General features: G+C 41.5%; 1 protein-coding gene across 4 annotated transcripts in view; it reads right to left on the minus strand.

Moving 5' to 3' along the window:
* The window catches only part of KDM4C (lysine demethylase 4C), a 242,819-nt gene extending 239,034 nt beyond the window's left edge, over positions 1-3,785 (minus strand). For 2 of the 4 annotated variants that reach the window (XR_005255234.1, XM_038124138.1), the window contains exon 1: positions 3,631-3,784. The gene's annotated coding sequence lies outside the window, so the exon portion shown is untranslated. Of the gene's footprint in view, positions 1-3,630 lie in introns of all 4 variants that reach the window. The other 2 variants (XM_038124136.1, XM_038124135.1) reach the window with 1 other exon arrangement.
* Positions 3,786-12,485: the final 8,700 nt, after the last annotated feature.

The raw sequence follows: 12,485 nt of genomic DNA on the forward strand, positions 1-12,485 counted from the left end.
ACTCGGGGGTCCTTGTGTGTCCCTTCCAACTCAGGACATTCTATGACTCTGCACAGAGCTGCATCACAATAAATCTAAAGGAGATTTCCACAACACTGTGAGTTTAGAAGTTTCACCAACTCATGTAAGTATAAGCTACACTACAACTTTGAAGGCAACAAATCAGTTAAGAAAACTTTTTTCTCTATTATTAATTGTTAATTAATTAAAAATAATTAAAAGTTTCAAATTATTATTATTTATTTTATTTATTTATAATTATTATTATTTCTTTTACTTATCTCAGTTTTGAAATATTTATCATAATTTATTCAAATCACATACTCCAAATACTTCCATCAAGTCAAATCCAGACATGAAGAGTCTGATTTCTAAAACTTGGAGCTTCTCCCACATTTCTATGTCTTTATATGTAGCTTAGTTGACAGACTTCTACACTTTTCCCCAATTTAATTTAAAATGGATATTACTATTTTTTAAAACAGTTTATTACTATAGACAAATTACTATTTCCAGCTGCAAAGCCATAGTCTCATTTACCATTTTGGCAAGTTATATACTTTTTTAATCAAAGAAATAAACTGTGAAAGTGAAACTAAATCTGAGCACAGTCACGTCTGTCATTCAACATCTACCCTGAATATAAGTATTTATCTAGGTCTTCTTAGAGACAAGCTACCCACTAAGAACTAGTCTTTTCATTTTATTAGACAAAATCCGGGAGGATATCACAAGTGTAATGAGTTAAATACCAACAATCCAGTCGAGTCACTCTACATTTTACTGACAGGAATGTCACAAAGGACTTGGAGTGTATTTTGTTTGTAAATGTTCCCCAAAATATCTGCATCAGTCAATGAGTTATCCCACTTTGTCTGAGAAACAGAAACTCACTAGACACTGGATTTTTTTCAGTATTCAGTTTTCACTAAGAGATGTGTTTTGAACTTTAACCCTGGCAACTTTAATACCTTAAATTTAAAACCCTGACATGTTTTGTAATCTTTGTTTATATAGATTATAATGATTATAGAGATGGTCCTCAGTTTTCATGGTATACTGTCCTAAATGTAGTGTCCCAAATATCCTGTCCTCCCACAAATGTTGGACATAAACAAAATTATGGATAAAAGTGAGCACCTGCATAACTCAGTAGTACAACTACTCACACAAAGCCAATTACTTTGTCACACAGACAAATTCAACTACTATGTGCAATTCCACAATTTTAAACCAGTGAAATTAAGTAGGAGGAAAGGGCAAGACTACAGCAGAATTAATTATGGCACACAATGCCACCTACGAAACCTGAAGTAAACTATAAGTCTTCATATAATAAAAGTATGATAAGACTTCATTTGTAACACGTACTGGGACTTTGGACCAGCAAATTCTTATTAACATCTTCATTATATGATTTGATTACACAACAATTACTACCCTCCAAGTATAAAATATTCCTTATCTTCAAAATATACTAGGTGTCTTCTGTGATTCAAAACAAAAATCCAGATAAAAACTCACCACATCACTTGCTGATTTTGAGATATGAATTATCAAACTATCAAGTGACTATGGAAATTTGTTACTAGAGAAGTACTACAATCCTAACATTTCAGAACATCACTTTTTGAACCATCCCTGTGTTCATTCAGAGATCTTGCAAATACCTTATATTAACAGAATTATAGTAACGCATCTTCCCTTTGAGCACTATGTAAACTGAATTCATGTTTCAAAAGTTGTTAGGGTGAAGCTTTTTTAATTTAAATTTGAGGTGGTAGGATGGAAATACCACCTTTAACAGCACCACAACCCTATTCATATTCTGTTCAGCATAATGTTGATGAAATATATCTCACTAAAAGAAAACTAAGAAAAAAAAATTGAATATCAAAGTGAATTACCTGTAGAACTAAGAATCAGACCAACAAAGAGCTGCTTGAACTCAGAAAGTCCTTAGTCTATAACCTACACGATTCAATATTTTATAATACAGTTAAGCATAAAATTGCATTTTTAATAATTACTACGTTTGCTAATATTACTTAGGAATATTCCAATAATAAGCACTTGACAACATAATTTTATTATTTGAGTGCAATACTGATTGTGCACTCAGATTTAGTGCAGATAACTATTTATTTGATTTGTTTAGAAGTTATCTCAAGAGATATAAAATACTCCATGGAATACTCAGGAATAATTAAAGAGTAAAACTTACAGGATTTGATTTTTTTTCCTATTTTATCGTATTTACCAACTTAAAAAAAAAAAAAAAAAGACATCAGAGACCAAATCAGATTAGGTTTTTTAAAACAAACACTGACCAAAGACTTTTCTCTCATATACTTTATTCCAACTCTGATCCAACAGCTATTTAACTATGTCCACATATCTGGGTGATACATATTGTTTCCCAGGTCAGTCCCTAGAAAGGAAACTGCTAGCACCAACACCACTCCAAACCTAAGCGGAGAAAAAAACTAGCATGACGGTCAGTAGTTCAACTTACTCTCATTTCAACTACTGAAACAGGAATCATGCTTGTGCTTTCCATCTTCTTGCATTTGGAAAATACTTCTGTGAAGCAATGCCACCAGCTACTTATGACAGTAGAAGCAAAAATAAAGGTAAAACCCAAGTCAAATTTTATCCCATAGACATAAAAACCCCACTGCACTAGGTGTCACTAAGTTTCTTCCTTGGGGAAAAAGTGATTCCGCTTAAAAGGTGCTGGTTTAGTAGCCACTAAATAATAACTTCAGTTCCTATAGTTGATAATTCTCAGCAAAGAACCGTAAATTTGCACTTCAAAAAATAAATATAAATGCCGTTTATTCTCTGAGCTAGTATAATTGTTTTAAAAACACACGGACACACGAGTATATTTCCTAACACAGTTAACCTATGAGAAATAATATTTTGCACACACTTCCCACTCACTTTCTCAGCTACAATCAGAGGAGAGTAAGCTCATTAAGAGAAGACTACGACCACGACAGAGAGACCTGATCCCAAAACCAGCTTCGAAAGCGTTTTATAACCACGGACAGATGCGGAACAGGCACTCAATTCAGTTATTCACTCAGCAAACAACACCGAAGTCTTAGCTGCATGCAGGAAGGAACGAGCCGCACCAAAAAGAGACTATCTGGAAAGCCGGCAACAATTTCATCAAATCACTGACAGACGCGGAGAGAGATAAAGCTCTATTTCACTCCGTCCACGCACTTCGACCACGCGGAGAACCCGGAGAGCTCCCACCGGCAGCCCCGACCCAGAACTGCCGGCCGCGAGCAGAAGCGCCAGACCCACTTTTCCCACTGCTGTCGGTTTCGATTCCGCACCTCGGTCCCAGCCGCCCCCCTCCCGTCCCCGGCGCGGAGCCCCCGCACCGAGCCCCTCCCGGCGCGGGGGCTGCCGCGTGCCCCCATCGCGCCTGCGGGAGCTGCCCGGCGGCACTTCGGCCGCTCCGCCCCGCGCCCCGGAACCCGGGCCCGCCCGGCGATGCCCCGCCGCCGGGAGCCGCCGGGAGCCGCCGCGCACCCCCGCTCCGACCTGGCCCGACCCACTTCGGCCGCCCCGCCGCCTCCCCAGCTCGCCCCCCGCCCACTCGCAGCCGCATACCTCCTCGCCGCACGCCCGCGGCCGCCGCCAGGGCCAACTCGGCGCTCCCTCCACACCTGTCCGGGAGAGGCTCCAGCGGCCAGGCGCGGCCGAAGGAAAGGATGAGGGGAGGGGCGGGGCGGGGAGGGGCGGGGCGGAGCGGGGCGGGGCGGGACGGGACGGGACGGGACTGGGCAGAGCAGAGCACAGCACAGCACAGTACAGCACGACAGGGGCAGGGGCAGGCGCAGGCCTGTTCCCTGCCACCGCCGGGTCCGCGTCCCTTCGAGCCTGTCGCTACCCCTGCCCTGCCCGCACGGCAGCCACCTCAGTCCCGACTTCGGATGACAGCTGCTGGATGCGCACGCGCGCTCGCTGTGGGCGGGCACGTGACCCAGGGAGCGGTGCCCGGCGCGTCACGTGCCGGGAGCGGGGGCAGTGCCGAGGGCGCTTCCGGGCGGGGAAGCGGTGCTGTGGGAAGGCGGAGGGGGCGGCGCGGGTCACGCCGGCCTCGCTGCCTTCTCGGGCGGATCCGCCGCTCCTGCGGGCCGGAAAGGGTCTGGCCGCTTCTCTGGGTCGGGCTCGTGAGACGCTTGTGCGCCCACCAGAACGCACCCGGGGAAAATGCCAGCGCAAAGCTTAGAGCAAAGTCGGTCTGTTAGAGAATCACAGAATTAGCTAGGTTGGAAAAAACCTTCGAGTCCAGCCTATGACTGAACACCACCAAGTCGGCCAGAGCATGGCACTGAGTGCCAGATGTTTTCTTAAACACCTCCGGCGGCGGTGACTCCATCACCTTCCTGGGCAACCGATTCCACTAATAACCCTTTTTGTGAAGAAGTTCCTCTACACTTATGCTTGTTGTAACCTCAGAATTGGCAGGACCTTTCAGGTCCGTAGGAATGATGGATCTCTCAGAGCAAGCTGCAAAGTCGACCTGGTTATCCTAATTAATCTGTATGCCATAGTGTCCCATATCAATCAGTACTGGTGTACAAATGTGATTTTGTTTGCAAAAGTTTAGTGTTGCTTTTGGTGGCAAGGGCCCATAGTGCTCAATGCGGTGTCTTTCCTTTCTAAGTGCCATGATACAGTATAATTTTGACTGTTCAGATGCTACTAAAATTATCCGACTGTGTGATATGCTTTGACTTTTCTTACTCATGAGTAATCTGTGTTACTCTTTTATTTCACTCCTGCTTGCTGTGTTCTAGAAAGTAGTGAAATGTCGCTATACTTGTAGCTGTTAGTTTTGGGGTCCCCAGGTAGCAGCATGCAGGCAAAGAGACTCCACACAGCATCTGAGGGTGCTGATTAGATGAGAGTTTATTGGGGGAGGGAAGGGGAGAGAGGGAGAGCCTGGGGGAGAAAAGGGCCAAGAGAGCCTGGTCTCCCTCCCGCAGCTTTAGCGGAGATTCAGAGTAGGTGCAGAATAAGACTTGGGACAATGAGATTACAGATACATGATACTGCAGGGGAGGACACAGGCTTGGAATAAACCGTACATTTTTGAGGGGTGAGACAGAGCATACCATTTAACTAAAATGCAACACCACAATGAAAAACAACCAGAATATGACCTCTTCAGTCCTTCCTCAAATATACCTATTATGTTAAAAGAAGTTATAATTATACTCATCTTTGACAGTCAAAGACATGTTTTACTACTAAAGAAGCCTGAAAATACAGGACTTTCTGGAGGGTTTTTTGTTGTTGATTTTTGTTTGGTTTTTTTGTTTGGTTGGTTTTTTTGGGTTTTTTTTTGGAGGGGGGCATTCCTAGTGCGGTAAGTTTGCTGTGCTCAGAGCTCAGAGACATTTATGTTATTTTTTCATCTGAACACAGTATTATGCACTAACAAAATTTGTGCAGCTCTATCTCTGAATATATCTGTAGGGCACTACTATGTCTAGGAGTGTCTAAAATGAATCTTCCTCTTCTGCCTAGGGAAACAAATTTCCCTTCACTGAACATGAGCAGAAGAAACAAAGGGAGTCGTTTGCCTTCTTCCTTAAACCTTTCGTGGGGTTAATAAAATACTTGTTTAATGCTTACAAGAAAAAAGTGCAGCTGAATGCATTTTCTCATTGTTACCTGCTTGCTAGTTCACTGAAGCAGGAAAGATTGATTACTTTACATTGTTTTCAAATGTGATCTCTAAGACTTATGCAGAGTATTTCTTGAAGAGAAAGTACAGCAATAACGCTTGGAAGTATTGAATCAACACTCTCCTCATCTGTTCTTTCAGGTTACAACTCTCTGTGAGGCCACAAAGTGCCCTGTAAAGTATTGCCAAAGTGTGCACCTCTCACAGCCACTGGCTGAAGCAGTCCCAAGTTACAGACTAAGGGTGCACATGGGCAGTGTGAGAGCATTAATCTTCATAGTGCTGTGGCTATGGAAGGCTAAGCTTTGACATAATTTTTCAAAGACAGTAGCTAAGAACTTCTGTTTTGAGAGATGGAAGTAAGGACAGGGGCCTTTTTCAGAATAGTTGAGTAGCAATGTGTGATCAATAAATCAGCATTTTGGCTTTATTAAATTGCTCTGGCACAGTGTTTCCAGTACATGCTTATCTTACATGGGTGCATCTCAAAGCACTTGTGAATTTGCTGGCATGTTCTGCCTGGGAGGAAGAATCTGTTAATTACTGAGGTTAAAGTAAGCTTTTATTCACTTTCTTCCTGCCTTTCATATATTGGGCCATGTCTTAAGGTTAGTTTAGCTAGTAACAAAAACCCTGGTCCCATGACAACAATCTCTAAGAGAAAAGGATAGTCTGTGAGTTCCCTTACCTGTGTTTTAAGTTGCTGATGCAATATCTAGGCAGCACAAACCTCCAAACTAAAATAAATAGCCTTTTTGCTGTGTGATAGTGTATTCTCTATTTCACAGTGGTCAGGAACAACTCCTGATTTGAGGAGTCGACATCTGTTTGAATTACAAATTTGTCTTCCATCACACCTCTGGATCCCTGTTTCAGTGTGGTACCACTCATGGTGAAAAATTTTTGCGCAATATACCCTGAATTTCTGGTATTGCAATGAATGTGCTTGTCTTGTCTGATCACTGTGTTTTTCCAAGGAGGCTCCATCTGTTATAGATGGGTAATGTGATGGTTGGCTGCTGCAGTAAAGAGATTAATATTTTGTGTATGTTAAGAGAAGTTTCATTGACATCGTTGTTTGGACATACACTGTTCTCCCTGTAGTCCCCTTCCCCGCTCTGCATTGATGTCGCTGGACAGCCTTGGCTATCGGGGAAGGCTTGTTACTAGGGCGGCGGGGCATGACAACACCTGACTTCAATCAAGTAGCAAGGATGTAGTCTCCACCAATGGACAGTGAAGAAGAAGTTGACTGACAGACTTTGGGAGGGGCCAGGGTTGCCTGCTGCACCGGCAGGGGTATAAAAGGCAGAGCAGCCATTTAGTAGATGAGCACATGGTCATTGGTCTATGGCTGCTGGGCGCTGCCCTTTTTCCTTATGCAGTCCTTAAGAAACCTTGAAAATTTTAGAAGTGAGGGCTCATTCCTCACTTATCTTTTCTATGCCTGCCCACTGGCTAATGGTGGACAGCAGTAAGGTTGCCCTGAGGCCTCATCCTCTTAAGGCTGAACAAACCTAGCTCCCTCAGTTGATTCTCATTAGAGATATTCTCCAATCCCTCACAATTTTGTGGCCTTATGCTGGAAGTCTGGAAGCATGTCAATGTCCTTCATTATACTGAGAGTTGAAAACTGGTCACAGCATGCTATTTCTCCCAAACTGGAGCAGAATATTTCATTTTGGTTTTAAATGTAGGTGATTTCCATATCACATAGCAGCAACACTAAAAAATAATTTCAGAATTTTAAGTAATGTATTTGCTTAACATTGCAGTCACATAGCTATCTTAAGTTATTTTAGATGTACAAAATGCTGGCTTCTAATATTCCACTGTAATACTTCTTGAAACACATGAGGTGGCAGCAAATACCAGAAACAAAGCACTGCCTGTCCAAAGCGGAGAAGCTGATGCCAGTGGGACAGGTTTTGCCCTGCTCCTGATACAGTTGTCTATAGACTGTGATTGCTGCAGCTTCTGTTATGCTGCACTGAGCTGTAAATTACAGTGTGAGTACTGGCTGTTTAAACGTAATAGTGTGAGAAATATTCACAAATGCCAGAGGTTTATGTCTAAAAAGGAGACAGAGTTCTTCAGCTTTATTCAAATAAAGTGAGAGAGTCATCTGGGGTACACGCCCGCAGGGTTTTCTCTCTCAGGGTTTCAGAGAGCACAGCCTCCTTTTATCCTAAACTCCCTGCCGCATGTTGTTCTCTTCCTTTCCCCACTGGCTGAGGTACTGGGAAGTTACAGCTTTCCTGAACCACCTGCCACATATTCCCCCCTTGCACCTATTACTTCACCCCAAAGTTCAGAAGTTCAGGCTTGTGCAGACCCTTGTCTGGGCTCTGCAAACAACCTGTTGCCTAAAGTTATTACAGACATTAAAACCCTTTCAAAAATATTAACACCCTTACCTTCACTCATCGCATTATTTGTAAAGACATTAGCACACATCTTTCTTCTCAATGGTCACTGAAAATTTCTGTGGCCTGTATGTTTCACTAAGAGTATGCAGTTTGGTAATGTTATATAACAGAAGAAACATCTTTTTTTTTTTTTTCTTTTCTTTAACTGTATATATTCTGTCAGTTTTGCATCTTTTTCATCATGTTTTTAAAATATTGACAGCAATATGTAAGCTTCTAACTCATAATGTTCTGGAAATTCATTCATTCAGGTTTCATTCATGGAACTCTGTAGCAGTTAAACATTTCCGTGACAGGAAGAGGAAGTTAGGCACATTTTAACTGGGAGTGATGAACAGTAAAAACACTAGCAGGACAAATAGGGAGTAAGTTTATCCACAGATACAGTTGGTAGGTATTCTTCTTTCAATAATGTCATTCTATACAGATGAAAAGTATTTTGAGACAGATGAAAAGTATTTTGAGTGCTCTGACTCAGAACCTTTTTGCTTTATGTAGAAATTCTCAGAATATCTGTGCACCTCTTACAAAGGCCAGACTAGATAATCATAAATAGAACTTCCAAGTTGAGGATTCACATTAAATATTTATTTCTGTTATATTTACTCTTGACATTTTATTTTAAACATAGAGGGAACTTATTTTATTTAACATTAATCACTTTCATTAGAAACTATGTTTCTTTCAGCTGACAGCTCTTTTTCTCAAAAATGTCAGGATAAAATAGAGAGACTACTCCATACTGTCTCTACAGGGCTGTAGTGCTAGAATAGTGCATTTCAAGTCTACATAGGCATCAAGTCTCTGAGGCCTGGATTCTGGCCTCCCAGCCAGTTTGGCCAAGCAGTCAAAGGTTCATTATTTCATGACACTAGATTTTTCTTTGGTCATGTTCTTTCTGCTAGATTTATGAAAAATGTAGTTCTGATTTCCAGTAGTACTGGACAGATGGTCAAAAGTCTTAATTGTCTTGTAGTGTGAAAGGGTTAAAAAATTAACAGTTATAATCAGGTTACCTTGTCTCCCCTCTGTGTCAATGAATTTGTCTTCTTTTCAGTATACTGTTTTCTGACCTAAATTTAATGGTTTTCTAGATCAAAATTTTCACAGTATGTGTCCATTTTGTCTGCAGTACCTATGTGACTTTAATGGGCTTCAGTAGTTTTACTTGTATAAAAGACAATTCCATGATAATGACAAGGTGAAAATGAATTTTCAGACAAGGACAAAGAACATAGAATTTTTGCATGTCTCCACTGTAAATAAATAATAGAATTCGTGTACATAGGTTTACCTGACAAGAAAGCAAATGCCTCTTGTTAATAAATACATCATCCAGGTACTTTTTACTTCCCGTGAATTTGGTTTGTTGATGCCATTCACTGAAATGTGGAAAAGTTCTTCAATTTATAAATTAGGCATAGAGTCAAAATGGATTCTACTTAGATAAAAGTTCATATGTTAGGGGAACCAAAATATTTATATTGGGAAAGTGGTAGAGATGGCTGGAGCACTGAACTCAGGATGTTCATATTCTCTTGCTATATGCAAAAAATGTGCTTTATTTTGGAACAATAGGTGTCAGTCTTTTTCTTCTGCTTGTCTCATCCCCAAGTAGTTAAGGTATCTTTCTTCCACAAAAAAATAGCTAATATGCTTAGACTCCAATAGCAGAAAGTAAGACTTGGCTATGTCAGTAATCAAACTGCTTGCCTTTAAACTAAAAACTAAACTTCTCTAAAGGAAGTCCACACAGAATCTGATAAACATGAGCCTGCAAACAAGTGGCATTTAATCATTACTGTCACTTTTCTGCATTTTTGTGATTTGAGTGCTGAACTGTGAAAACTTGATTACATCTCTTTGTGAAGCCCTCATCCAGAAATATATTCTGTCCTTTCTTACTAAGCAGGTGAATATGAGGGTTTTTTTTCCTTGTTGTCTTGAACAGTGCGTGTCTCTGCCCAAGAAGTGTCATAAAGGAGCAGAGAGGAAACAGTAGACAGCAAACAAGTACTGGCTCAAAGATACCACGGAAGGAGTTGAAAGTCCAGTTTAGTCTGCAAGACTCCCCAAAGTAATTTGAAACCATGAAAATAAATTGGTTTGTATGAACTACTTAGCAACTTTTTCCAGTCAAAAGAAGATGGATGTGGACTCTGACACAATTTGACTAACAAGAAAGGTCAACCACAAGGAAAGTCTGCTGCACCCATGTTCACAGGTGGAAAGCTTCTTTACCAAAAAAAAAAGTTTAGAAAGCATTGCTTCCATCACCTGCAGTGTTTATTCTTTGTCTTTTTGTCTTTTAAACCCCTTTATGTGATAATACTGAAAGTATTTGGAATAACTCTACCTTTCGGTTGCTGCATAGAACAAGTATAAAGGAAGAAATTAACCAAGTCTATGCAACCCAAAGTACTGCATCAGAATACTATTTTCTAGAACTTGCACTATGTTTAAACTTCTTCAGAAACTGTAAATTGAATGCGAATTTTACTAACTGGAAGTTTCCACACTTATACTTTTCACTTAAGCTCTACATTTTAGTATCTTACAGCAAAATATAAAAGGTTAGCATTTGTAGAGGAAAAGAGTACAAATCTAATGTAAAAGTTAAGAAAAAAATTTAGCCAACTACAGGTTATATAGGTAGAATCTTTTAGTAAATAAGTTGTGATTTGTCAGTAGTCGAACATGAAATGTATGAATCTCCTTTGACCAACCTGATCTCCTTTTATGTCCAAGTGACCCACCTGGTGGATGCAGGAAAGGCTGTGGGTGTTGGGTACTTGGACTTCAGCAAGGCCTTTGACACTGTCTCCCACAGCACACTCCTGGAAAGCTGGCAGCCCACGGCTTGGACAGCAGCACTCTTTGCTGGGTTCGGAACTGGCTGGATTGCCAGGCCCAGAGAGTGGTGGTGAACAGTGCTGCATCCAGCTGGCAGCCACTCACTGGTGGTGTCCCTCAGGGGTCTGTGCTGTGGCCAGTTCTGTTCAGTATCTTCACTGATGACACGGATGAGGGGATTGAATCTTTCATTAGTAAATTTGCGGACAACACTAAGCTGGGATTGTGTGTTTATCTGTTGGAGGGTAGGAGGGATCTGCAGAGACCTGGAATGGTTGAATGGATGGACAGAGCTTAATAGGATGATGTTTAACAAGTCCAAGTGCCGAGTCCTGCATTTTGGCCATGATCACCTCCTGCAGCGTTACAGGCTGGGGACAATGTGGCTGGAAAGGGATCTGGGAGTACTGGCTCCCAGATCTGGTGACAGCTGGCTGGACATGAGCCAGCAGTGTGCCCTGGTGGACAAGAAGGCCAGCATCATCCTGCCCTGTACCAGGTATATCCCTGTTCCAAGAGCAGGGAGGTCATTCTTCCCCTATACTCGGCACTGGTGAGGCCACACCTCGAATGCTGTGTCCAGTTCTGGGCCCTCAGTTTGGGAAGGATGTTGAGACACTTGAGCACATCCAGAGGACGGTAACGAGGCTGGTGAGGGGCTTGGAACACAAGCCCTGTGAGGAACAACTGAGGAAGCCGGCGTTGTTTAGCCTGGAGAAAAGGAGACTCAGGGGTGACCTTATCACTCTCTACAACTCTCTGAAAGGTGGTTGTAGTCGGGTGGAGGTTGGTCTCTTTCTCCAGGCAGCAACTGACAGAACAAGAGGACAGAGTCTCAAGCTGCACCAAGGGAAATATAGGTTGGATATTAGGAAAAAGTTTTTCATGGAAAGAGTGATAAAGTTCTGGAATGACCTACCAGGGAGGTGGTGAAGTCACCATCTCTGGATATGTTTAAAAAAAGACTGGATATGGCGCTCGATGCCATGGTTTAGTTGAGGTGTTAGGGCGGGGGTTGGACTTGATGATCTTTAAGGTCTCTTCCTTAGTGATTCTGTGATTCTGGGAATTCTGTGAATCCTAGCAATTCTGTGATTCTGTGAATTCTTACATTTGAAGTTTTAACAATTCATAATTTTGAGAGTTAGCGTAACTAAATATTGAAATAAATTTTGACTTTTCATTTGATAGTCCACAATTTGTTTGCTTTATTTTCAATATGGAAGTCTACACACTTCTTTAAAAGGATTTAAAAATTTGTTAAATTCAAAGCAGTAATGCTTTCATGGTTCTGAGAAGCAACATGAATGCAGAACTATTAAAGATTTTGGAATGTATCAACCAAGAAACTCTTGAAGATTAGTACATTTTAGGTCTCACTCATTATTTGATTTGATGTAGCCATTGTCCTTAGATACAGCTATCCATCCCATTAATACTACTGTAATAAAACCTACAACGTCAGAGCACCAGAGGAAGTCTGAAAA

Source organism: Motacilla alba, chromosome Z (assembly GCF_015832195.1).
Source record: "Motacilla alba alba isolate MOTALB_02 chromosome Z, Motacilla_alba_V1.0_pri, whole genome shotgun sequence".
NCBI classification, from domain to species: domain Eukaryota; kingdom Metazoa; phylum Chordata; class Aves; order Passeriformes; family Motacillidae; genus Motacilla; species Motacilla alba.